Consider the following 27,827-nt stretch of genomic DNA (forward strand, 5'->3'; position numbering starts at 1 on the left):
TGTGTGGGCATTCACTGCTATGAATTTCCCTCATAGAACTGGTTTCATTGTGTCCCATAGATTTCTGTATGTTGTACTGGCATTATAATTTAAATGTAAAAAATGTCTAATTTCTTCTTTAATTTCCTCTGTGACCCATTGGCTGTTCAGGATAGTGTTATTCAATTTCTATGTGTTCGTGAAGTTCTTGTGGTTTTTTATGCTTTTGATCTCCAGTTTAATTGCACTATGGTCTGGTAACTTCAATTCCTCTGCATTTTCATAAACATGTTCTACGAACTAGCATGTGGTCTATTTTGGAGAATAGCCCATGTGCAGCCAAAAAGAATGTATATTCTGATTTTGTGGGGTGGAACACTCTGTAGACGTCTATTAAGTTCATTTGTTCAAAAGCTTGGTTCACTTCTAGTATTTCATTGTTGATTTTTTGTCTAGATGATCTGTCTATTTGTGACAGTGGGGTATTAAAGTCCCCCACTGCAATCGTATTAGTGCTTATTTGGTTTTTCATGTCCCTTAATATTTGTTTTGTATAGTTGGTGGCATTAGTATTTGGTGCATAAATATTTATGATTGTCATCTCTTCCTCTTGAATTGTTCCCTTTACAAGGATGTAGTGACCTTCTTTGTCTCTCTTAATTAGTTTTTGTTTGAAATTTATTTTGTCTGAAAATAAAATAGCTACCCCTGCTTTTTTCTGGGTTCATGTTGCATGGATAACTGTTTTCCATCCTTTTGCTTTCAGTCTATGAGTTTCTTTTTGAACTTGGTATGTTTCTTGTATAGAACATATTGTTGGATTTTGCTTCTTAATCCAATCTGCCAGTCTGTTTCTTTTGATTCATGAATTGAGGCCATTAACAGTGATGGTTATAATTGATAGGTATTGACTTGTCATTGTCATCTGATTTTCCTGTTGCTGACTTTTATTTTTCCCCCTCTCCCTTTAATTTCTTGCCTTGCCTGATGGATTTGCTTTGTTGGGCCTCATGGAGTTGTGACCTTCATTGTCTTTTTCTAGAATATTTTTTAGAATTGTTTAGAGTGCTGGTTTGGTATTCATGAAGTTTTTCAGATGTTCTTTGTCATGGAAGTATCTTATTTCCCCATCAATTTTGAAAGATAGTTCTGCAGGATACATCAGTCTCCCAGACTTGTTTAAAGAAAGCAACCTCAGCCTCCTCCCTATAATCCCCAGGCTAGTAAATCAGTCCCATCCTCTTCAAGGGACTCAGAAATTCTATCAGAAGCTAGCTCTCCAGAGAGACTGAGTATCTCTCATCATCCTTTCCATGCTAGTCAGATAGCTTTAAGCCCTACAGGACATACTCAGAGTGGAGTTTCTTCCCCTTCCAATTCACAGCTCATCTTGTCCCTAAGAGAGGTCCCAGGAGGAAGACTAATTGAGTCCAAGTTCCTTTTTCAGTGTCAGATGTCCAATAATGTAAAGAATGGTTATGCTAATTTTCAGAAGATCCTTGTAGGTTTGCAGATAAGGGTCAAATTTGACCCTTGCTTTTGACCTGTCATGGTGATATGACCAGTTTATCTATATGCTGTGCTTGCTTTTGATTTCATTGACCTCCCTAGGTACCACTTTTTAGTTTGTGTCATCTGAGCACATCTTCCTTTGATCACCAATAAATACAGCTGCTTTTCTTTTAACATTGGATGCATACATGCAATTCTTTGCTCACCATACACAAGAGCCTGGAATCTCTTTGTCAGATCCAGCACATGGTATGACTAACATACCTGTACACAGTGAGATGGTGATTTGAGGCAAATGAGCCTCTTCATCTTCATGGAGCTAGGTTTGAATAATTTTTTTTTGCCTTTTACCGAAATAAAAGGCCTCCCTTGATTTGGTCAGTGGTGAGCAAAGGAATCTGTGCATACGAACCTAAGTGGCCTGTAAAAGCATGATTAAATCTCATGCCATCTCGCTCCATGACTCTTGGGATATGAGCTACCCTTTGTTCACATCTTTTATGTTACCCATCCATTAGCCATCAGGTAAACCATTATGATATCACAGGGCTACATTCAAGTAATTCTTATTTTACTTAATACATTGTGCTATATTAGTAGTTATGGTTTTTAATCTCTTATAGTGCCCAATTTGTAAATCAAAATTTGTCAGAGATATTTGAAAACAAGGAAAAATATGCATAGATAGGGCTTTAGGAGTTCACTGGGGATCTTACAATATATCTTCTGAGAGTAACTAGAACTATTGCCTACTTCCTGTGTCCCAATTATTTTACTCAGCATAGTGTTTTGGAGGTCTACCCAAGTTGCTATATGTATTAACCATCAATTCTTTTCTAGTTTTGAATATTTTCCATTTTGTGTATATACTACAGTTTAACAATGCACTAGAAAATAGCTCTAATTAACAAAGCTAATATGTACATTTTTGTACTGAGCCTTTGGTGGATATATGTTTTCATTGTTGGCAGAATCATAAGATAAGTTATTTTCTATAATTTTCTATAATTGAGGCAAATTACAGGTTTGTATTATATTTAATAAATTTTTATTTTAAATTATTTATTACATATTTTGCAGTTTAGAAAACATTATTTCTGATTCAGATCCTATTTAAAATTTTACCAATCATATACAATAATATAAAAAATTAAAACTCTTATTTATAAATATATATATTTTTGTAAAATAACGACAATAAAACAGAAGAAAATAAAATGTTATTATTTAGGGAAAACAGACTTTAAATTAAATGCATCCAAACTCTTAGGCAACATTAAATCCCAAGTGAGCAAGAACAGATAAAAGCTAAAGAATAACTTTTTTAGAAATGTTTCTAAATCACCTTCTCTACAGAAAATTATTCTGCCATGACTATGTCTAAAATGAGGAACTTTAAATTTCACTGGCAATTATCGATGTAAAAACCTCTGGGAACCTATTTTTGTGAGGACGTTTTATTACCCATACAACCCGCTGCTTCAGGCTTTATCCAGATGTTCTCTTTTTGATAAAGTAAGCCTCTGGTACCTTCTCCTGGGTAAAGTTGACCCCATAGGGAAATATGCCTAGTGGGTGTTTAACAAGTAATGACTTAGAAGGCATTTTCTTTTATGTTTAGCCCAGCATTTAAGCATCAATCCCTAACCAGACCATTTTAGAGCATCTAGCAGTTAGGGTAAATAAACCCAAGTAAGGTATATAAAGTGTTTCTGAACAGTTCTGGGGAAATGGAGGTGGGAGTGAAAGGAGCCCAAAACATTGCTTACCTTCACTAGTGTCAGGATAGCAAATTTAAAGTGATCAAAGGTGACCACACCTTCTTTCATGTGGTTCTTGCTTTCCGTTCTGATGTGAGGAAATTCTCTTTTTATAAATTCTTGGAGGCAGAACTTTACCTACTGACCACAGGATGGTAAATATTAATTGTTCTCCACATTAGTATAATAAACACTCCATATGTATAAAAGACTTGAATGTCTATGTATTCATGGACTCCTGCTACCAGCCTTGTGAAATCAATCAGACCTCAGGTAACTGAATGGATACATGGCTTGATGTAAGTCAGATGTTCCAAGAAGTAGATTACTTGGGATTGTATTCCAGGCATCTTCACTCTTTCCAAAACTATACCAAGTCCTTCACATTATGAATGCTTTCATTCTGTGTAGATTTCAGATTGGGTGTTTGTTTGGGAAACTAGAGCATTTTGTAACCAGCACTGTAAAATGGAACTTCAGAAATTAGATTTTTTTCCTTTGAAGTCAAGTGGCTTCCACACCTTCTCAGACCTAGGGCATAAATGACTCCCCCAGCTCTTCTCTGTCCAGAGGAAGCAACAGAATTTGGAGATAGCGATACCTGAAGGTCAATACCAATTTCATTCCCTTAGCCAAGGGAGGGAGAAGTCTGGGGCCAGGAAAAGATGAAACATTGTTTTTGTAACACGTTCTTGTTACTAAAGACCTCAACATACCTGTATGTGTTGGGATGGTGACTTGAGGTGAATGAGCTCCTGTGTCTTATAGGAGCTATCTTTGAATAAATCCTTTTTACTTTTCACCTAAGCTTATGGTCTCCTTTGATTTGTTCAGTGGCACGTAGGGGAACCTGAGTGTATGAACTCAAGTGGCTGGTAACATATTTACATTTTTTAACTTTTAAACTGCTAATGATGTAATTTTAATTTTATATCACCAAGAATTGATGTTAGGAGAGCAGAATAAAAATTTCAATTTAACATTTAGGATTTCTTCATTTTTATTCATTATTTTTAAACCCAGGGAGTTCTGAAGCATGTTGATGTATAAGGAAAGCTAGTGAAATTTAAAGGTCTGGATTGTTTTTTATCAGCTGTTTCATTATGGACAAGCTACTCAGCTTTGAAAGTTGTTTCCTTCATTTGAAAAATGAGAATAATACCTAATGTAAGCAAGTTTTATGATTTTAAAAGGCATGTGCTGTGATGTGTCTTTTTAATGTTTCTCTTCAAGTCCATATGTTGGAAATACAATCCTGACTGCAATGGTGTTCTTCCAAATATCATTTCATTTGAACTTTAATAATATATTTGAAAGATGTAGTTATTTCCTTGTCTAATGAACAAGCTGAAGTGTAGAAGTTAACTGGCTGACCCAAGTCTTTTAGCAGGTAAGAATTAGGATAATGCCAAGTTTTCCAATCCTTGAGGGAGGGGTGCACATTATTCTCCTGTCTTTCTGTGAATGCCTGTGGAGGAAATAGCTACCAAACTCACTTAAATAAACACATATATTTTCAGTCTCAAAAACTCTAAGTCAAAAGCATTAAAGTGTAGTTCTTTCCTTTGTTCTCCTTGACTGGTGTCTTCTGGATTCCAAAGAAGTATAAATAAGTATTTAATATGTCCCTATCAAGAAAACATTGACAGACTAGCAGTAAATATAGTAGTACTAGGTCTATTTTACTCTGTTACGATAAAGTGCAATGCATACATTTTCTCTGATTTAATAATGGCCTAACCTTTATTATATCTATCAGTATATATATATATATATATATATATATTGATTATCAATGCAAGCTGCTTCTTCAACAAAAGGAATGAGTAAGAAACTAGGTTAATTGCCTCATTGCCAACCCTTTAACCTGGACTTTTTCAGAAACATTGTCGAACAATGTCATGGAAGACTCTGCAAAGAGGTTTGAATGATTGAGATTAAATATTTTGAAAAATATGCATCCAACTAAATCTGTCAAGCCCATGTCCTGTTATATGTGATTCCTTCTCAGCGTGTGAGCATCTATGGACCTCTGTCTTTTCAGTGCTCTCAATTACACCTCTCTGTTTTTCTCTATCTGAGCTCATCTTTCCATTGTTTGCTCTACTCTCACTTAATGACCATACATTGACATATCATTGTCACCCAAAGGTCAGAGTTTACATTTGGATTCATTCTTGGTATTGTATATTCTATAGATTTTGACAAAGGTGTAATGACATATATCCATCATGATAGAGTCATACAAAGAAGTCTCACTGCCTGGAAAGTCCTCTATACTCTATCCATGCATTTCTTCCTCGTTCTAAACCCCTGACAACATACTTTAACTGTTTTTATAGTTTTGTATGTTCAGTAGTTTTGTATAGTACTTTTACTATCAATTACAGCATAGCAAGTTATTGCAAAATTGAGTGCTTTATTGCAATTGTTTTTTGTTATCTCGAACTGCAGTATGGGCTGAGTAGAATCAGCTGGCTCATTCTCACTTGAACTCCCCTAGGGATTGCAGTAAGGCAGTGTCTTCCAGTGTACTCATCTAAATATTCAGCTGCACTGATGTCTGGTACCTTAGCTAGAATGACCAGAGCAGGTTGCGGTTGGCCAGACCAGAATTCTCTCTCCACATGCCTACTTCATGTTTCCCCACAGCATGGTAGGATAGTCAGAATTCATACATTCCAATTGGCTTTCCCAATTAAACATATTTCCAAGAGAATGCAGAAGCTGATACTTTTCTTAAAGGGTTGAAACTGACATAATATATGTTAAATTCCATAGGTCAAAATAATCACAAGTTGAATGCATATTTAAGTAGATACTCTCAGGTCTGACTTGAGTGAATCCTTCACAAACAAATGGGACAAAGCAAACAGGCTGATCTCAGAAAACAAGAGCAGCTTCCTGGTAAATAGAGCAAATGGACTCCAATGTACACAACCCCCTTGGTTCTGAGAAGTGCGGTAATTGTGTACACACCTGAGCAGACTGTGCTTGGGCATCCAGTTGTAAGTATTTTACCCCAGATTCCGTAGCTCCTTCAAAATCTATATGAGCCTGATTCCTTTTGTAGTTAATTGCTAATATCTCTCCCCTGGTGTTAGTCCATCCTCTAAAGCATGAAACCTCTCCCAGCTAGCTGCCACTGTCTCTCCCATTGTCAGGCCATCCACACACGGAAGTGATAAACTAGGCTTTTTCCAGTTAGCTGCTAGAATCTCCTGATTTCTAGTCCCTGTTAACTGGAATAAACATTTCTTTCAAAAGCCTGTTTTTTGACAAGTGGTTTCTTTATGACAGATACTACCTCTTTCTAAACAAAGGTTTTTTTGGTTATCTTCAGTGAATCAATGGGTGACATAACTAGCATTCAGGTGTGAAATGAGAGATAGATAATTATGAGATGTAAATAAGACGGAGAAAGGACATTACAGGTAAAGGTAACTCTGAATCTATTTATTGGGAGAGCAATGTCTGAAGCATTCCAATTTCCTGAAGTGCAGTAGGTGGAAAATGACTTGGTAAAACTAGAGAGATAGGTTAAAGCCAGATAGTGGAGGTGCTGAATATCATGCTAAGAGTTTCAGCTTGATTCAGCACACAGTAACTATAAAATAATGTGCAATTTAACCATCTCAATCTGTATTATCTGATGAGAGAATTGCATATTACTTGTACAGCTTTGTGTAGTTTTAATTTTTTTCTTAACCTACCCACTAACAGAAGGGATAAATTGGATGGGCAGTAGAAAAAGAACCAACATGTTTTTCTTCAACATGAAGTTTTACCTGAAGGGATAATTTGGATGGGTGGTAAAAAGGACCAACATGAAGTTTTTCATGCACCTCTTTCATCACCCCTTGGCCAGAGTGAATGCCCTCCTCTTGTATTCCCTTTTTACTCTCTTAAAATGTAGCACTATCTAACCAGAGTGCATGATATCACAATGTTTTCTTTCCTTCCTTTCTTTTTCTGGGACAAGATCTCACTACATAGTTCAGGCTGGCCTCAGATTTGCAACAATTCTCCTGCCTCATCCTCCTGAGTGCTGGGAGTAGACCAGGGGCACAATGTTTTTTTCTATTTGTGTCTTTAGCTGAGACATTCTCCAGGTCTCCATCACTGTGCCATGATTCAGTTGTTCCAATAGATTTGGGGACAAGCAGATGTGGTGTAGTTTGCCCAATGTCTATTTCTCCATCAGCTTCTGTCAGAGATCTCACAGTCCAGCTTCCTTCACTGCTGGCCAAATCCTGCAGTTGATGCCATGTCTTACTTCTTCAGGCTTCTTGCTTAGTATACTGCCAGAAGCACTCTGACTCAGGTGCCACTTTTCATCCTTGAGCCAGCAGTCCTATGCCTCTGTTTTAGCATCTCTGCTCTCTAACCTGTCTGCAAAACTTGATGCAGCCCCAGGCTCAGAAGAGGGCTCCCTTTGGTAGTGTGGGATATTGGGTGGTGGGCAGAGCCTTATGCCATTTCACAATTTTTCAGTGTTTGGGGAAATAATAGAAGAGTGGGTGTTCAGTTCTGACTCTACCAAATTACCCTTCACTCCCCTGTGTCTCCAGGGAATGCAATGTGTGCCTAGAATAGTTAGAAACAACTCCTTTCCCTTCATTCAACGATAAACCCAATTTTGTTTATTCTTTCGAAGAACCCGCTCTTGGCTTCATTGATTTTTTGTATCATTCTCTTTGTCTCCATTGCATTGATTTCTGCTCTGATCTTTATAATTTCCTTCCTTGTATGAGCATTGGGTTTGTCCTGCTCTTCTCTTTCTAGAAGCTTGAGGTTCAGCATCAGGTTGTATAATTGAGCTCACTCTGTTTTCCTCATGTGAGCATTCACTGCTATGAGTTTCCCTCTTAAGACTGTTTTCATTGTGTCGCATATGTTGTATTGGCATTGTCATTTAATTGTAGGAACTGTCTGATTTCTTCTTTAATTTGCTCTGTGACCCAGTGGTTATTCAGAAGTGTGTTGTTCAATTTCCATGTGTTTATGAAATTCTTGCAGTTTCTTTTGCTATTGATCTCCAATTTCATTGCAGTATGGTCTAATAATATACAGGGGATAACTTCAGTTCCTTTGCACTTACTTAAACATATTCAATGAGTGAGTATTATGTCTATTTTGGAGAACAACCCGTGTGCAGCTGAAAAGAATATGTATTCTGATTTTTTGGGGTGGAACACTCTGTAAACATCTGTTAAGTTCATTTGTTCATGAGTTTGAGTTCTAGTATTTTGTTGTTTATTTTTTATCTAGTTGATCTATCTATTTGTGACAATGGGGTATTGAGGTCCCCCACTGCTATTGTATTAGTGCTTATTTGATTTTTTATGTCCATTAGTATTTCTTTTATATAGTTGGGCACACTAGTGTTTGGTGCATATATATTTATGATTGCCATCTCTTCCTCTTGGATTGTTCCCTGTACAAGGATGTAGTGTCCTTTTTTGTCTCTTTTAATCAGTGTTGGTTTGAAATCCACTTGATCTGCAAAGAGGATAGCTACTCCTGCTTTTTTTTGGGTTCCTGTCGTATGGAGTATTGTTTTCCACCCTTTAACTTTCAGTCTATGAATTTCTTTTTGAATTAAGTGTGTTTCTTATATGTAGCATATTGTTGGATCTTGCTTCTTGACCCATTCTGCCAGTCTATTTCTTTTGATTGGTGAATTGAGACCATTAATATTGATAGTTATAACTGATGCGTATTGACTTATCATTGTCATGACTTCCTTTTTGTTAGATTCTCCCCCTTTGTGTTTAGTTTCTTGTTGTACCTGATGGATTCATTCTGCTGGGCTTCCTGGGGTTGTGATCCTTGTTTTCTTTTCCTAGGATATTCTCTAAAATATTTTGGAGTGCTAGTTTGGTATTCACGAAGTTCCTAAGGTGCTCTTTGTCATGAAAGTATCTTATTTCTCCATCAATTTTGAAAGATAGTTTTGCAGGGTACATCAATCTGGGTTGGAGGCTGTTTTCCTTTAGGGCTTGAAATACATCATTCCAAGTTCTTCTTGCCTTGAGAGTTTGTGTTGAGAAGTCTGCTGTGATTCTGATGGGCTTTCCTTTATATGTAATTTGTTTCTTTTCTCTAACTGCTTGTAGAATTTTTTTTTGTTCTATTGGGTGTATTGAATCAATTATTATATGCCTAGGTGTAGACTTTTTTTTTTTTTTGATCATACCTAGTTGCAGTTTTATATGCCTCACTTATCTGTATTTCAAATTCTTTTCCTTTGCTTGGGAAGTTTTCTGCCTTTACTTTTGTGAACAAGGTTTTATGTCATCTGCACTCTCTCCTGTTTCTTCATTGACTCCAATCAGTCTTATGTTATTATGCTTTGCATCATCTAGCAGATGCTGGATTGATTTCTCATAGTCCCTTACTATTTTTAAGAAATTTTTCTTTTCCTGGTCACTAATTGCAATCTTGTCTTCTACATCTGATATTCTGTCTTCCCACTGGCTCATTCTGCTGCATTAACTTTCAATGGAATTTTTGATTTTCTGGATATCTGTTTGCATCTGTTTTATGGATTCCATTTGTTTCTTATGATGAGATTCCATCATGTGCCTCAGCTCCTATACATTTTTTTTTATCTGTGTCTTCTCTAGATTTATTAATCATGTCTTTCACTATGAGCACAATCTCTGCTGTTTTCTGAGAAATTATTTCTTATTTCATATTTTCCAGATCCTCTTTTGTTGCCAGTTCAGGTAGTCCAGGTGGTTGAGTATCAGATTGTTCCATCCAATTGCCCCTTGGGATTGCCTTTGGTAATCTGGACTTCTGGTTTTGAGTCTTGTGTATGTATCTTCTCATTTCAACAGATGCAGTCTGCTGTGGCTTTGTTGAGGTGACTCTTTGCTTACCCAGTGGGCTTCAATTTTCAGGAGCCTCAGAGAGGCCTGTTCTCTACTGCTCACCACTGGGTCAATTCCTGGGTTCAGAACAATGGCCTGCTGGATCCCTACATTGTGCTGTTGTCTGGGCAGGCCTCTGGCTGGGGCCTATGCTTCTAATCTGCTAGTATCTGGGTGGGGGCCTGGCTTGTGTATGTAAATTTTGAATACTAGACATTAGAGTTCTCAAAAAAGTGACATAATAGTGGTTATAAAAATGTATTTCTTAATTTATTCATTATAAAATGAAATTAAATTCTTAAATCACTGAAAATAACACATTAAAGATATGTTTTAAAAATTAAGGGGATGAATCCTAGATTTGTCATTGAAAGTGTCTCCAGTCAGGGTCCAAGGAGGTCCCAAGGTAGAGATGGGGAACCTTGTCTCACCCTACCCCTAAGGCAGCTTGTAGGTTTGCTGACTTCCATCACAGAGAAATAATTCTCAAGACATTTCAGTAAGAGCCATAAAGATCTTTGTAAGACAGAAACTAAAGTACACACTCAAAGAAAGTAGAGTGAAGATCCTCAAGAGAGATGCCCTATGGTCTGGAGCTGGGAATACTTTCATGTTTTTGGTGGTGGAAATCTGTGGAATTTGTAAATCTATAGAAAATTTTGGCTTGATTTACAGGAAAAATTGATGGCCTACCCACAGGTAGAAACATAATTGCTCATTTTACAGGTGAAAGAATGACTCATTTTACAAAGGCAAGGCAAGGAACAGTCCTTTGTAATTTTTTAAAGATGGGTAATCTAAGATGTTTTGCCTGAAAGCAGCCTTTGATTTCCTTGAGGAAATCTTAATCTTAAGGTCAGTTTTCTGCCCTTTACTTTATCAACTAAGCTAATTTATGAGCTTATAACTATAACTAATCTTTTAAGAGATTTTATGTGTGAGGGGCCTGGAAGAACAGAAGAATAAACAAGAATAGAAGTGCAGATATTGATAATACAGTCTTCTTAGAAGTAAAATTTATAAATTATGATTTTCCTAGTCTCCTTTCTACATCTTTATTCTCTCTATCCTACCTCAGAAAGTATATCTCCAGATATGCAATGCACAATTTATCTGTTTTATTAATTTTAAAATGTTGGCAAATATAAAGGTATTATTTTTTGATAAAGGTATTATTATAGGCAGAAAAGTTTGATAGAAATTAATATATAGCTAGGAATGGACTGGGCTCTCAAGGAAATCAGCAGAAAAAATAAAGACACTAGAATTGTGGCTGGAGGTGCATCTGAAGGAGGCCAGGCCTCAAGATAAAGATGCAATGGTCAGGCCTACATGCTTCCCTTTTACTATAATTGGTATCACCAAGTCCAGTAAAGTCTAGATAGACATCAGTCACCCAGGTGAGTGACCAGAGCATCTGGACCCATCCCTTCCCAAAAATGCCTTTGTCCTTTTCATGTACCCTTGCTCTGTGACCTGCTTCCCTATTGGCTCAATATTAGCTAAGCCCCTATACTGGTAATCCTATAGTTTGATTGCAGTTTGGCCCACATTGTACCTATGTTGTGACTTTGCTATGTAAATCACGCTTGACAAAGGGTCTTACTGGCAACCCACTTCTGGGAGCCTATCCTATCTCTCAGGAGCTATTCCTTTTCCCAAATAAACCTTTCCTACTCTTAATTACCTTGGTCCTTCGGAATTCATTCTTTGATTTCAGGGGACACAAACTTGGCATATCTGACATCTAGCAGATTGGAAGTTATATTTTCCCTGCTAGCAGTATAATTGAGTGCACATTTCTTATAAAGAATGAAATTTTGATATATGACTGTGTTACCAAGGTTGGTCTCGGTGTCCCTGAGGATGAAACAGTGAACTTAACCTACCCTGTTAGTGGGATAAGTAGGACCTGGCTCATTCAGGCAGTTTAAATCAGGGCTCAGAACCCTGATTACTGAGAATACTGCCTGCTCTGTTTGATCCCAGACACCAGAGTGGAACTTAGGGAATTTCTAAGTGGCATCTGAAAGAAAGGTGTCAGGCACAGCTTTGGGGCCGGGCAGGTTCTGCTTACCTAGTTTAGGACAGCATTGCTCCCAGATTCTTGGAGAGTTAGAATTTAAGCAATAATTATACCATATAATCATCACTTACAGAAAATATAATGGGGGGTTAAGTGAAGGACAGCTTTCTTTATCTGGTGAAGAAGTAGGAAGACTTCATGGAAGAGAAACAATTTGAGTAGGGTCTTCAGAGATGAGGAGGTCCTTTCTAGGCTTTTCTGTGAGAAATACCACTTGTGCAAATTCTGATTATATGAATAGACTTGCTGAATTAGAGAAACAGTGAAAGTTAAATGTGGAGGAATGTGGATTATATCAGGGAGGGATAGATGAAAACAGAAATTTGGGTGGTAATTTTATGGAAGATTGTTTTGGTTACTTTTCTACTTGCTGAGACAAAATACTTAACACCCAAAGTTAAAGGAGGAAAGGTTTATTTTGGCTCACAGTTTGTAGAGGTTTCAGTCCATGGTAAGCTGGCATCAAGGCAAGGTGGCATGGCAGAGTATCACTGGGTTTCTGGGTGGTCTCATGTTGAAGTCTCCTTCTGGATGAAGTTTCTACGTTTATTTCTGTCCTAAGCAGTGACAAGTGTAAATTATATAAAAGTTTTATTAAAGATAGGAAAAGGCTCTGCAGAGTAAGCTGGGCCAAGTAAAACTGGAAAAAAAAGTATACCCTACAGTGTGAGGGTGGGTAACGATGCAAAAATGAACACAGTGGCAAAAACTCAAAGTGGACTGTCTTTTTGTATTACTCACTCCTCAGGCTGACAGCAGGCCTAGGGGACCCAATGAAAAACTTGCTCAAGTTCTCATGAGAAGTACTGGAATGTGTCCTGGGATTTTATAATTAACAAGTCACACCTACTTCCCCAGCCATCTTTCCTACACCCTAATCTCCTTTCTCAAGAGGAGCATCACAGAGGAGAGAGTTCATGGCAAGGCAGGCTGAATGCAGCAGCAGCAGCAACTCTCCCTTTCCCTATTATTCCATCCAGGCTACAAGCCTTTTGGGTGGTTCCAGCCACAACCAAGGAGGGGATTCTGTTTTCCGTAAATCCATTCAGCCATATCCAGAATTATGCTAATTCAAATCAATGGACTAATTTAGTACCACATACTCTTAATTCCAGTATCACATAGCCTAGATCCAGCCAGCTCCCAAAAGCCCCATCTATGAGCCCGTGAGACTTCGAGGGGATAAGCTGTAACAGGGATGGTAGATGACATTGGTCCTAGGTGCAGGAGGGTCCATGAAAGAAACCCTAAACTAGAATGAAGGGTGTTTCAGTGCAAATGGTGAGGGTGAAGTTGGAGCACCGGGACAAAAGGCTCATCTCGTTTGCTAAAGGAGCTGTTATAAGCTAAATGTACCAACAGTCGCTTTGAATGTGGAGAAACCAAATTCTCCATTGTGCTTAAATTAGAAATAGCCACAGTCAACCTCATTTGACTACTAGTCTTCTAAATTGTGTTTTTTATTCTTCCCAGAAAAAAATAGAGATCAGTGAGAATGTGACAGTTGGCATATTATCAACCAACAGTCCTTTCTGTAATAAACAGGACTTATGACTTATAATTTCTAAAACATATCTATAGACTTTGGGTGATAGCATAAATGTTATGTAAACACAAAAGTTTACATAACATGCAAAGACAGGCTTTGTTTAAAAGCAATATATCAAAAGAGTCATCATTATTTTGATCATCTGTAAAGTGAACCAGAAAATATCTGTAAGTTATGGAAAATATGTCTAGATTTAATTTCACTCCATACATTTCCCTGAACTAAGGTTTCTTTTTGTTTACATTATTGTGTTTTAAATATTTTACATGAAATAGATTTCTTATCAACAAAGAGTAAAGCAATGTTCAACTTGAATAGTCCTTGAATTAAAAAATTACTGGCTGCAAAGTGATGATTTTTCTTTCTGGAAAAACCTGTGGCCTATTATTCACTTTTAATCAAAACTGAGTAAAGAGAGACGTATATTTTTATTTACAGCAATACCTCCATTGCTGAATGGCTCTCAGTCTGACCTTTCCACGACTCAAGCAGCAAAGTTAAAAAAAAAAAAATCTGCTTGGTGTTCCTAACTCTGCTTGATAGTCAAAGCTCCAACTTGAAAAGACCTGTACGGGCTGGGAGTGATTCACGCTTTGCATCTTACCACGGACACAAAGGTGGCACCTCAGTTTAAGCACCACTCTTCTCAGATAATATAAGTAAGTTCTAGGTTTGCGAACGAGTTCCCTTCTGGGAGAAAGTTCATGGGTCGGATTCCTTCATAAGTCCAGCAAAATGAGTCTAAGGTAAAAGGTGCATCCTGTTCACCCCATTTTTCCCACAAGTCTTCAAACAGGTTATTAGCTTCTTCTTTTAGAAGCATAAAGGTGAGTGGGACTTGATGCTAATGTTGATCCTGCATCCACACACTGAGAAGTTTCTCCACCTCCTCTATCATTTTACCACTCTTTTTGGATATTATTGTTGACTTCGTTGGCACAGTGGACTTGACATGTTCCACGATCTTCTCCTTGTTCTTTAGAATTGTGCCAAAGGCTGAGTGATTCATGTTATAAAAACAGTGACATCTGCCATTTTTTGCCTTGGTCCAGTCTCTCAGTTATTTCTACTTTTGTTTCTTTTATTTTTACGGTTGCTTTGCACTTCCTAACAGTCCTCTGCACATCATCACTGCTTTTCCTCTTCCTTCCAGACATCCTGGGCTCTAATTGAGCACTGCACTACTGGACATTACTGCACCGAACAGTAAGCACACAGTACAACTGTGACAATGTCTGGAAGACACGTGAGCTAATTCCATAATTTGTTCACATCTACAAATGTTAGTAATGCAAGGGCTGTTCATATCTGTGAAAGTTCACAATTGGAATGTTTGTGTGTTGGGGACTTACCGTATAGTGCTTATGTTAGTTCATTAAAACATTCATCATTGTGCTTTTTGTGTGCTTTATTTGCATAAAAAAATCTAACTGTGGCTGCAAAGAAAGTTAGTGATACCAGCAGTAAACCTAAAAGAAAAACTACAGGAACCATGATAGAGTTAAAGAAAGAAATCATTGCAAAATTTGTTAAAGTCCTGGCAAAATGAATTTATAAACATCATTTTTGGGCCTCAGAACCAATTGTTTGGTTTTCCATTATTTCTTATGGGAAAAATTTGTTCAGTTCTCAAACTTTTTGGTGATCATACACAAATTTGGAGCAAATTGAGTTTGACAACCGAGGTATCACTGTATTTATTTTTTATCAGGACATATTTTCATTTCTCAGTGTTAACATCCTTGTGCGGAATTGATACATGTGTATACCATCTGAATTCCCTTCATCGTTCCCTTTCCTTCCCTCCCCACTCCATCTCTCAATCTTCTGCCCATTTGAAGAAAGATCTATCTCCCTACTGTCAGGCTCGATCTGGCCATGGCCTCTTAATGAAATATGCTGTTTAATTCTAATCTATAGTTCTAAGTGAACGCAAAGTCTTTTATAGATACAAAAGCCTCAGCCCTCAGCAGAACTTGCTGCTCCTCCAGGTAGCTGAAAAGCCAACTACAAGCTGAGCTGTCTCCTGGCAGATAGAACACAGAGTGGAATGTTACAGGAAGAGATAAAACCCCAAAGAGCAGCCCAGCACAGCACTTTTCTGGTGCCAGGTTACTTGACAACATCCATGCACCTACCTCAGCTGCTGTGTGAACTCTGACCACAAATATTTGCTCTGACCCTTGTATGTAGCAGACCCCTCCCCAATCCCCTATACAACTCCCTGCCTTTTCTTTGTTCAGGACTGACAGCTTTGCCACCCTCAGTTGGCCTGCACCTGGGTGAGGACGGTCTGTGCCTTGTTGCCTTACACGAGCCTGCTCAGGTAGTCTCATTTCTCCACTGTCGGTCACATTTACTTCCTATTATCGGTCTTTTACTTTGCTCTTTCTTTATAATTTGAGTTTTGCATATAAGAGATACCATGTGCTATTTAAGCTTGTGTGGCTGATTTATTTCACTTAACACTATGGTCTCAAGGTGCATCCACTTTCCTACAAATGACTCAAGTTTGTTTTTCTTTATGGCAGAGTAGTGCTCCATTGTGTGTAAGTACCACATTTTCTTTATCCATTTATCTGTTGATGGATATGTAGGCTGCTTCCAAAATTTAGCTATTATGAATGGTGCTGCTATAAACATGGGTATGAGAGACATATATTTTAAAAACAAATACATAAAATGTAAGTTGTAAAACATAGCAATTGTACATACCTGTGAAGCCATACTTGCAGTTTGTGAACAAGAGCATTACCAATATTGTTTGAAGGTGTTTTTATATTTATTCTGTATCATATAATTTGGATCCTTACCTGAATAACCACTGCCTTAAATTTTTTATCATTCTCATGTTTTAAAAATCATGTACCATGTAACTATTTCAGGGTACTTTTTCAGTTTTGTTTGCTTCTGCATGTTAAAAAATATTAGTTTATTTTTATGTTACTGTAAAATTTAATATTTTGATTTGTAAACTTATACTTTATTCATTTTCACTGCTATAAAGTATTCCTTAGTAGAAATATAGATATCTATTTCCAATTCTATGAAAATCTGAGTTAATTTTTTTGCTATTTTACACAATGAGGCTATGAAAATTCTGGTATATCTTCTAGAATACATGTATGGCATTATCTCTAAGGTATACCTAAATATAGAAGTACTGGCTTGTTGGGTATGTGCATTTTAGCTTCTACTTGATAATACCAAATTATTTTCCAAATAATTGCAATAGCCAAATTACACTTCTGATGAACAGTGCATGTGTGTCCCACTGCTTCATATCCATGCAAATATTGGCTGCTGTCAGACTCTTTATATTTGCCAGTTGGTAGATGTGCAGTATTTATTATAACTTTAATTTGAATTTATTTGATCATTAATAAAGTTAGAATACTCTTAACTATTAACCATTCACATTTCATTTTTAGGAAATGCCTATACATACACACACACACACACACACACACATGCACACCCCCCCCCCACATATACAGAGACATACACACAAATTTTTTTTTCATACACACAAATTTTAAACATTCCTTGTTAGAATGTTTATCTTTTTATTGTCTACTCAGTATTTATTTTAAAAATACATTCACGATATTAAGCCTTCTTTAATTATATGTTTTGTAAATATCTTCTTTTATTTTGCTGTTAGAATTTTCATTTTTATGGTGTTTTTGATCAACAGAAGTTGAATACATATAGTCATTCAAAATATTTATTAAATATTAGTACACTTGAAAAAACAAAACAAAACAAATACCTGCCTTTATTGAGTTTCACCAACAGGGGAAGACTGGCAACAAAAAATAAACTAAGCAAATCATAGAATATGTTTAAAGATAAAGTACTATTATAAAAAAAACCCAAAATGATTAGAAGCTAGAGGGGGTGCAGAGGGCCCTCAATGAGAAAGTGAACTTTAAGCAAAGATTTGAAGGAGGTGGAGTGCTAACCAGGATGTAACTGGGAAATAGCATTTTTGGTAGAGAGAAGTGAATTCAAAGGTCTTGCACTATATTCAGGGAAAAAGGAGAAAGCCACTATGGCTAGAGCAGAATGAGGGAAAAAAAGTAAGATGGTCCAGAAAAGTAAGAGCAGCCAGAATTGATAAGATATTTGAGGGCATTGCAAGGCCTTTGGTTTTTGTTTTGATTGATTTGGGCCTAAGAGATTGCAGTAGCTGGGGTTTACTATGACCTTGGTAGGAGATGTTGGTGACTTGGCATGGAGAGGTCATTGGGTTATGAATTTACTTTTGTGAAGAATTTCTGTAAGGATAGAGAGGAGAAATTCAAGGGCAAATCCAAGTTTTCTGGCTTGAGTAATTTGAGGGATTGTTGAATTAAATAATACAGGATTACTACTGGTTAGAGTTTAACAGGTTTTAGGGAAAGAGTCAGTTCATTTTGAATATGTCAGGTTTTAGATATATGTTCAATCTTAAAGTGTATGTGACGAGTAGATTTAAATATAGGTATCTCTGGATTTTGGTAGAGTGATTTGAGATGATGATATCAATGTGGGGATTCTTAGCAAAAAGTGGTACGTACCTAAGGGTATTGAACCAGATGAGTTAAGATAGAGAGTATAGATTGAAATGAGAAAACAGCAAAAGACTGTCCACTGGAACACAAAGTTAAGAGGGTGGTGGAGAAGAGACCGATAGAAGAGCACCAAGGGAGTATAAGGAAATTCAATTTGATAATGAAAGAAAGAACAAATAAAGGAGACAGCAGTAACTGTGACAAATGCTTCCAGTAAGTCAAAGGGAATAATTTGGATTGGTCATTGCAATTGTCTACGTGGAAGTCACGGGGATTTTGAAAAAAGCCATCTTTAAAGAGTGGTGGGGTTGGAAGGCTGATTGGAATGAACTTAAAAGAGAACAGAAAGAATCAGAGAAAATGAGCATAGACATCTCTTTTGAAGTTTTGTTGGGCAGAGGATCAGAGAAATGGGGCAGGAGCTTGGAAAAGTGTTACATGTGCAAGCTGTGATAAGATGAAAACAAAGTATGTTTCCATGCTGATGACATTGATCCCATAGAAAGCATAAATAAAAATTGATGTAGTGATGAAGATAGAATTTTAGATAAATATTGGGTAAGTGGGTAGGAATAGCATGTAGTCATATGTGGATACATTGGCTTTAAGTAGAAACATAGTTGTCTATAGGAACAAGGAGGAAGGCATTGTTCATGATTATAGATGCTGGTGGAATAGTTATGGTGGATGGAGCTTGGAAAATTTGTCATCTTACTTCAAGTTTCTTATTGACGTTGAAAACTGTCATTAGCTTAAAGCAAGGACAGGAGATGGAATATTGTAGACTTGAGGGAAGAGAAGCTGTGAAATAGGTATCTAGGAAAGTGGAAGAACGGATGGATTAGGGAAATAGAGCATGAATACCAGGTCAAATGAATATCATGGGGCTCATGATTATGAATGTAAAACCTATCACTATGGGCATGTTTTCCTTCAGCCACATTTTACAGGTGTGCAAGAGTGAAAAGATGAACTTAAGCAGGGCAGAAGTTTAGTTGAAAGAATAGGATGACCTGAGAAAAAGGAAAAGAATTAGGGTCAGAGCCCGCAATATTGATTATGCCCAAAATATGCTATAAGCAGTGCAGGCTGCAAAGAGTTAAACCCCTTGATTGGCTTACTTTAAGAAGTGGGTCTCTATTTCCAAAATTATTATATAGGTTTAATGCAATGCCAATTGAAATTCCAACAATATATTTCAAAGAACTAGAGAAAAAAATCCAAAAATTAATTTGGAACCAGAAGAGACCTTGAATAGCAAAAGCAATTCTAGGCAACAGAGATATGGCTGGGGGTATTACAGTCCCCAACTTGAAACTATACTAAAAGCTACTGTGATAAAACAGCATGGTACTGGCAAAGAAACAGAGCCAAGGATCAGTGGAGTAGATTAGAAGATGCAGAAATTACTACAGATATGCTCAGCCACCTCATCTTTGACAAAGGAGCCAACTACCCTCATTGGAGGAAAGCTAGCCTATTTAATAAATGGAGCTGGAAAAACTGGATTTCAACCTGCCAAGATTAAAACTAGACCCATACCTATTACCGCACACTAAACTAAGATCGAAGTGGATTAAAGATCTAAATATTAAGACAGAAACACTAAACTTGCTGGAAGATAAGTTAGGTAGAACTCTTGAAGACACTGGCATAGGAAAAGACTTTATGAACAAAACCTCAGTAGCATGCATGGAAACTAGCATAAAGAATCAACAACTGGGATCTCATCTTATTAAAAAGCTTCTGCACAGCAAGAAAAAACACCAACAGAGCTAACAGACAACCTACAATGTGGGAAAAAAATTTCAGCAACTGTACCTCAGACAGAGGACTACTATCTAGAATATATAAAGAACTGAAAAAAATCAGACCCCCCAAATTCAAAGACCCAATTCAAAAATGGGCATCTGAAATGAACAGACGTTTCTCAGACAAAGAAGTATAAGCAGCAAATAAATATATGAAAAAATGTTCAACATCACTGGTCCTTTGAGAGATGCAGATGAAAATGACACTGAGATTCCACCTCATCCCAGAAAGAATGGCTGCTATCAAGAAATCAACCAATAACAAGTGCTGGCAGGGTTGTGGGGAGAAAGGAACACTTCTTCATTGCTGGCGGGAGTGCAGACTGGTGCAACCACTATGGAAATCAGTGTGGAGATACCTCAAAGACTAGTACTAGAGGTCCCATTTGACCCAGCTATTCCCCTGCTGGCTATCTTCCCCCCCAAATTTAAAAGCATAATACCACAGTGATATATGTGCACCCATGTCTATAGTGGCACAGTTTGTAATAGCTAAAGCTTGGAAGCAGCCCAAGAACCCATTAACTGGAAACTGGATAAAGAAGATGTGTTTTTTTTTTTAATAAAATGGAGCGCTACTCAGCCATAAATAACAAGAAACTAGAGACATTTATAGCTAAATGGATGCATATTGAGGCTGTACTCTTAAGTGAAATAAATAGGACACACATGTGTGAATACCGAATAGTTTCTCTAATGTGAGAAACTGAAAATGTAATTAAGGATACACATGGATGAAATGGCCTAATGACTTAGTTCTCGGACTGTGTTTCCATCATGTGTCATATGACTGTATCGAAATTTAAATTAGGGAGAAGCTTGGCTTATGTGAAGTCTGCTAGCTAACTGGAGTTTTTTTTCCAGACCACTATTTGTTCAGTGTTGGTTTTGGGGATCTTTCTGAAACAAATCACATACTCTGGTGTCTTGTTGGTGCTTGAGATGCTTTTTAAAGTTATATGGAAAAATGTTTAAGTGCTTTTCAGTTTTGTTTTGGTTGAGTTCTACTGTATTTGAATATTACTGTAGTTTTTTTCCCTTGCATTATTCTTCTTTGAATGGTTTTAATTTTTGTATGTGTGTGTGTTTGATAATAAAGTTATTTAAAATTTAAAAAAAAGAAGCGAGTCTGACTGAAGCTCCGTGACTCACAGAAGCATCTTATGGGCAATGCGGTAGCGCACAGGTTAACATGACCTCCCCACTAACGGCCATAGCCGAGTCCATGAAGCTCTGGGGCTGATACGAGAGAACCTCCGTAGCTGAGGTCGGAGTAATCCCACCCAGATTCCATTCCCACAGTCAGTGCCTTCATAGCTTGAAGGACAAAGCTCTAATTACAACCCTATTTTTTGTCTATCTGACTTCTAATTTGAAAATGCTTCGACTTCTCTTTAAAGCCTTGCCTGCGTTCGTTTCCATGGTAATTTCACGTACTGCACATCGACACGTGCACCTTTACCCTAATTGAGGAAGAATAAAATTCAGTGGAAGAGACGGGCCAGTGCCTTTTGCCAAAGGAGCATTGGCCATCGCAGTTCACACTTTCTCTTTAACTCTGTCTTGTTTTTCTTCAACCCTGCGTCATGCACTGGGCAGGTGGGGACTAGAGACTTACTGCCAGAGTCCCTGGCAAAGTAGAATTTAAGTGCAAGTAGATATTATAGTGATTCTCCATGGAATTTTAGCTGAATACGAAAGATGGAAAGACTTCAGCAAGATTGGAGCAGTCCAAAATTGGTAGGGTCGCTGGTATGGAGAGTCCAATAACGTTGAAGAATGGGGGAGTCGATACCCTCTAGGGAATTAGATGGAATGATAAGAAGAAGTGATCGAAAAGACATATACAGTTGAGATAATGAGGGACTGCTATTGTTAGCAATGAATTTTAAGTCATGATATGGGATTGGAGTAGCTGAGATTTGATGCAGGACTAGTTAATTGGAAGAGAAAAGTTTAAGAAACTGAGAGGCTATGGTATCAGATAAATCATCTAATGATATATCCAATTCACTAGGTATTAAGGAAAGGAAAGTGTTGGAGAATTGTAAGTCAAGAAGTAGTCATTAAGGGCCGGGGGTTTAACTCAGTGGTTTGGCCGCCTGCTGCGCAAGTGCAAGGACCGAAGTTTGATCCCCGATACAAAAAAAAAAAAAAAAAAAGAAAAGAAAAAAAAAAGAAGTAGTCATTAAGAAACGAAAGTGACTCTAGAGCCCTGGGTGAAGGGTGATATAACTTGTGACATAAAATTTAGGATTGAGGATTTTATGGAGAAGCAAAGTAAATAGCCCGGGAAAATCAATAATACGGGATGAGGAGAGCTATCCTACCTCCAGTCCCAGTGGCAGGGAGGACGTGAATGAGGTAAACAGCTGTCGCCTGAAGGCATGGCAGGAAAAGCAGTGTCCTGAAGGGAGAGCCAAGTTTCCCTCAGGATAAGAAGTCAAAGGGAATTTCAGAGATAAATTTGAAGGCCAGGGAATTTCTTGGATGATGAACTAAAATATTAGAGGGCAGAGCGTCATTTCAGGATTTATAGGAGATAAGAAATTGGTGAAGTAGAAGACATCGAGAACCTTATAGGAATTAGAGCAAAGAGGTGATGGGTGATCTGAAAGTCTGGTTTGCTATGGACAATATCAATACATGTAAAGAATATAATGGGATTATTTCAATACAGTAAAATTTATCAGCCTTTGTTGTTATTAGGGCGCTTTTTATGTTGTGAATGACCCAAAATAAAACATATTCTTCCATATTTTCTTTTAAATTCTGAATGAAACTAAGAACTTCTAATTTTTAAAAAGTGTATAGGCAACAGGGAACTAGCCAATATTTTCAATCAAAGACATAACGTCATTTGTTTGAAGACTACTCTGATAGTAATAAAGAGAAAATAGACTAAAGTGGGGGAAACAAATATTTAAACTAGTTAGAAGGCTGTATCTCAATAGTCCTAATAAAAGATGAGACACAAGCACACATACAAGGTGGATGGGGATTTCTGAGGTAAAATCAGCGTTCAGGGATTGGGTGGTATTCCGTATGAGGGAGGGGAAGAGGAGCGTGATGACCTCAAGGGATCGTGCTTGTCTATTTTGAAGGCATTTGATTTTAGGGAAATGAATTCACTCAGAACTCAAGCTTTCTATATTTAGAACTTTATGTTTTCTTGGGATATAGTACAGGTACTTGAATATGTAATGAAAACTACCTCATGACATTTTCTGAAAATATGAAACACATATGCACATACAATTGGAAGATAGTTTATGCCCTTGTGTATATTCTAAGCTTGATATTTAGAAGGCAAATGTTATGCAACATCATTATAAGAGTTTTCCCTTTTGGCATTTGGGAGAATAGAAAATAGAAAAATAAGAATAGAAAAAGTCACACAAAACCAAATATCAAAGGAGATCAAATGCTTAGAAGCTCAGTGACTCTGGCTCATCAAGACTATTTTCTAACAGTTCCCCAAATAGCCCAAGGCAAGAGAAATTTGTTTCCAAACACACTGAACAGCAGCTGTGACCCTCCCCATTGTACCCATGATTCTGAGGGGTTCACAGGCAGCACAGGTGCCTACAGTATTGTTGGGCTGCTTGTTGCAGGAAATCCCTCCAGTACAGGTCACATTAGGGGCAGTGTGAGTGACACAAGCAGCTATTCCACCGCAAGGGTCTTCTGGCTCTGAAAACACTGAATTTAAAAGTATGATTCAAACTCCTTTAATTAGAAATTTCTCTGGAGTTTGCACTACATACAAACTTGACATTTATCTTTCTATTCCTGGAAGATATGTTTTTCTCAGGCTTCCTATAACCATTTTCATGTCAGTAGCTCACAAGTCCATAAAGGATACAAATCTTGTATGAGTTTTGAATGACACTAGGTTACAAAGTGTCTATTTTTTGTAGGAATTCATATTGAGATCCAAGGTATAGTGAAGCTTGCAATAAAGAGTTTACTCTTGGCTCTAAGAGATAGTCCTGTTCAAAGTCAGAACTGAATGGTTTTTGAAATTGTAGTCTCTTCGTTGTTTGATGTTAATTGCCATCCTCTGGGTACCATGGATGTAGTCAGTAGTCCCTTCCCAGAGTGTCTTATGGCTGCTGGTTTTAAACAGATTGTTTGAATCATGGAATCTCAGACAGTAAGGGCTTTAAGAATTATAATTCCATATAACTCACTTTCTGGTTTTGAGGTTTTTCTTTTCTTATTTTTTGTTAACTTTTCATGTGAAACACACATTAAGAGAAGAAAGCATCCTAGATTTCAGGGTCATGCCTGGGTTTGGTTCCCGACTCTGTCATTGATGAGTTTGTATCATTGGTTAATCACTTTATTTCTGTGAGACTCTTTCCTCATTAGAAAAATAGGCAGATAGTTGCAAAGATTAAATAAAATATTATCTATAAGAAACCTGTCACACTACAGATGTTGTAGAGTTTAATGTTAGTCTTGAAAGAGCCACCCAAGGCCTCAGCTCGAGAGATGAGAAAAGACTTTGACTATGCCTGGGATGTTCGGATCCCCAGCGTGATACTGTACCCACAGCCTTTCTGGAGGCAAAGGCATTCACCAGGTGCATCAGATCACAGAGGCCTCCCTTTGCCAGATAGGAATGAGAAGCAAATATAGACTGGGAGCATGGTTTTGATTTATGGAACTGGGAATTGAACCCAGGGCCGCACACATTCAGGCAAGTGCTCTAGTACTGAGCCATAGCCCAGCATGACAGCCTTTTTAAAATCCAGATAATCAATAAATGATGGTTAACCCTCAAAAAAGACTTCAATAAAGCATTAAGAAAAGGGAAATTTGTTAGATAAAAGACTTAGATTAGAACGTTTACGAAGAAGAAAACAGGCAAAGCAAAATTTCCCAATAGGGCTTTGGAAGTCAATGCGCCATTGGGTTTAATGGGACACGTCCTTTTCCCTGCCCTGTTTGCTGTGGCCCAAGCACCTCTGCTACCTCACTGCCAGCCCATGGAAGGATCTAGCACAGGGATGAGCACACACACCTCCTCAACAAATATTTGCTCAATAAGTGAATGAACACGCATATGAATGCCCAACCTGCATGGCCTAGTGGAATCCAGCCCTGGAGCATCCTCTGTGTGCAAAGAGGTGGTCCTGCTGCTGCTACCATCTGGGACATCTCTCTGCCTGTGTGCTGGTCCAATCTGAGTGAACTTCTGTGTGGATTTCTATCTCTCTCTTCCCTTTCTCATTCTTTTTAGAAAATGAGGAGACGACTCCTCTCTCTGTCTTATTTATTTTCTGCTTGGCTGTGGGCAATGGAATAGGTACAGTTCCTGCAGCAAGATCAATTGGTTCCCAAATTCTTCAGCAATTATTGTGACAGTTCTTTTAATTAACATCTGTAGTTCTATTACTCTCCAGAAAGTGCCATCCACCAAATGTTTCCACAAGGATTGGGATGGGTAACAGCAGCCTGGCTTTGCCATGGTTTACCCTTTTCTTCTGATCTTTACTGTTGTTTACAGTTCAGTTTTGCTGTGACACATTATTCTTTCCTTCTGATGAATGTTCTTTATAATCTCCCTTGTCAGTCAGCTTCTGTCAAAGTCAGTTTCTTAGGGTGTTAGACACATGGAGATCGTGTCCATACCAGTCAGGATCCAGCTTCTCTCCTGAAGTCACTTTATGTCCTGTGAAAATAAACACAATCAAATGGGAACCTAGGTAAAGTTACAGCTTCATGCCATTCACTGAATATTTCTGAGTTTCAGCACTAGATGTGATAATAATAGCTACTGGCAGAGTTGTAAGTATTAGTGAGATAACACCAGGCATATGGTAGGTAGGCTTCTCAGTAAATGGAAACAATATCATCAGGGTCTGTGAGCAGATTTTCTACATCTAAATAGGGTACTCAGTGTTAGAAAAAAATGGTAATTACGGCAGACTATCAAGGCAAGGCACAGAGGAAAAACCTGAAAGAAAAAAAGCATGGAATACTATTGGGAAAGCAAAGATGAAGCTACTAGAGTCTGGTTGCAAGGATAGTATAGGTTAATCTTGTGCCAGGGACAATCTGTCCCACCAACTAGAAAGTAGTCTTCTTTGCCCACTTGGTAGTAGGAGAGCCAGTCCCAAATCTCTACTATGCCATTCATTTTTTTGGACCACTTCCAGTGCCACTTTTGTTAGTCTGGGATCCCTGGGCAGCAGAAGAAAAGATTAAACGTGCAAGTTACTTATTAGTGGAAGTATCTGTGAGGAAAAGTGGGACTCTAGGGAAGACTGGAAGAACTATGAGACCATGCAGTGCTCCGATCCATGTAAAGGAAAGAGGTATGGTCGGATGGCAAAAATCCAACACTGTTCAATTCTAAAAATATTTTAAAAACGTGATGCTAAATCCTTGAGACAAAGAACTGTCAACTGGAAAGGGAAGGAAAAAAAGAATCGATATGTGTATGTACACATACCAAGTCGACATGTCAACATTATGTACTACTAACATGCACTAATAAAAGTTCTTAAAAAGATAAATAATAGAAAACAGGAAGATAGAGTTCTTGCAAATGGGAAGGGACCAAGAGATAAAGGGGTACTGTGAGGAGAAGGGGACATAAAAAGAATGGAGGTGTGTTATGTACAGGTACCACTGCTTATAACAAACGTAATCGTTATGCACTATTGTAAACATGTACTACTAAATGCAGAATTTTTAAAAGATAAATTTTAGATTGCTGAACCCTACCCCCATAAATAAATTGGCATACACTACTGGGGAGATGGAGGAAAAGAAATCAAAGTTTTAGGGCCAGGGATTTAGCTCAGTGGTTTCACTGTCTGCTGCGCAAGCACAAGGACCCAAGTTCGATCCCCAGTACCAAAAAAAAAAAAAAAACAAAAATCAAAGTTTTAAGTCCCACCTGCGCAACCTGGCAAGACTTTTTCTCAACAAACATCACGCCCTAAACTTATCCCTCCCTTCCCTTCCTCTCCCTTCCTCTCTTGATCTCCTCTTCATTTGAGAAAGATTTATCTCCCTGTTTCCTATTGTCTATGTTTTATTTTGCTCTTTACCTAAAGGTTAACCGGAATGAAGATGTTTGTAGGAAATAAAATTTACCTAGGAAGAAATAAAAAACTCATAAATAAAGAGAAATATCAGGCCAAATTATTATGTCAATCAATTCCACTCATCATTGAAGTAAGAGCTAATTCCAAAATTTTCAAAAAATTTTCAAAAACATTAAAAAGCCAATAAAACTGAAAAAGGGACAGCTGAACACATTTTAGGAAGTGACAAAGATCTGTTGGCAAGCAAGAGTGCAAGAAGCATTAAGACAACTAGGAACATTCCATGAGAGACACACGTAGGACGTGGTAAGCCCAAAATCCAAAGCAAGGGAATGTGTTTGTATTTTTATTGTTGGTATTTAGGGGGAATATTTTCACATTTGCTTTCATTTTTAAGTAAATGTGTTGCTTTCAAAGAATTAAAAGTCTCCCTGCATTCATTTTAAATCCTTTGAAGTTGACTGCCAGAAGAATGTAATTTTTCTAAAGGTCAGAATTGTAGACCTTTAATTCTGAATTTTAAGTTTTTTAGCCTTTTTATTGTTGGTTGATGATAGTGCTGAGGGCTAAACACAGGGCCTTCTGTATGCTAAGTCTATGCTCTACTGCTGAGTTGTAGAGACAGGATCTTA

The 27,827-nt window shown here is 37.6% G+C and overlaps 1 protein-coding gene across 3 annotated transcripts in view; it reads left to right on the forward strand.

Annotated features, from left to right (window-relative positions):
- The window catches only part of LOC147827096 (uncharacterized), a 293,364-nt gene that overhangs the window by 111,406 nt on the left and 154,131 nt on the right, over positions 1–27,827 (forward strand). For all 3 annotated transcript variants that reach the window (XR_015453282.1, XR_015453283.1, XM_087216684.1), the window contains one exon: positions 14,918–15,010. The gene's annotated coding sequence lies outside the window, so the exon portion shown is untranslated. The remainder of the gene's footprint in view (positions 1–14,917; positions 15,011–27,827) is intronic.

Source organism: Heterocephalus glaber, unplaced genomic scaffold (assembly GCF_053883595.1).
Source record: "Heterocephalus glaber isolate CG9 unplaced genomic scaffold, H.glaber_assembly_v1.0 deba00001457, whole genome shotgun sequence".
In the NCBI taxonomy this organism is placed as follows: domain Eukaryota; kingdom Metazoa; phylum Chordata; class Mammalia; order Rodentia; family Bathyergidae; genus Heterocephalus; species Heterocephalus glaber.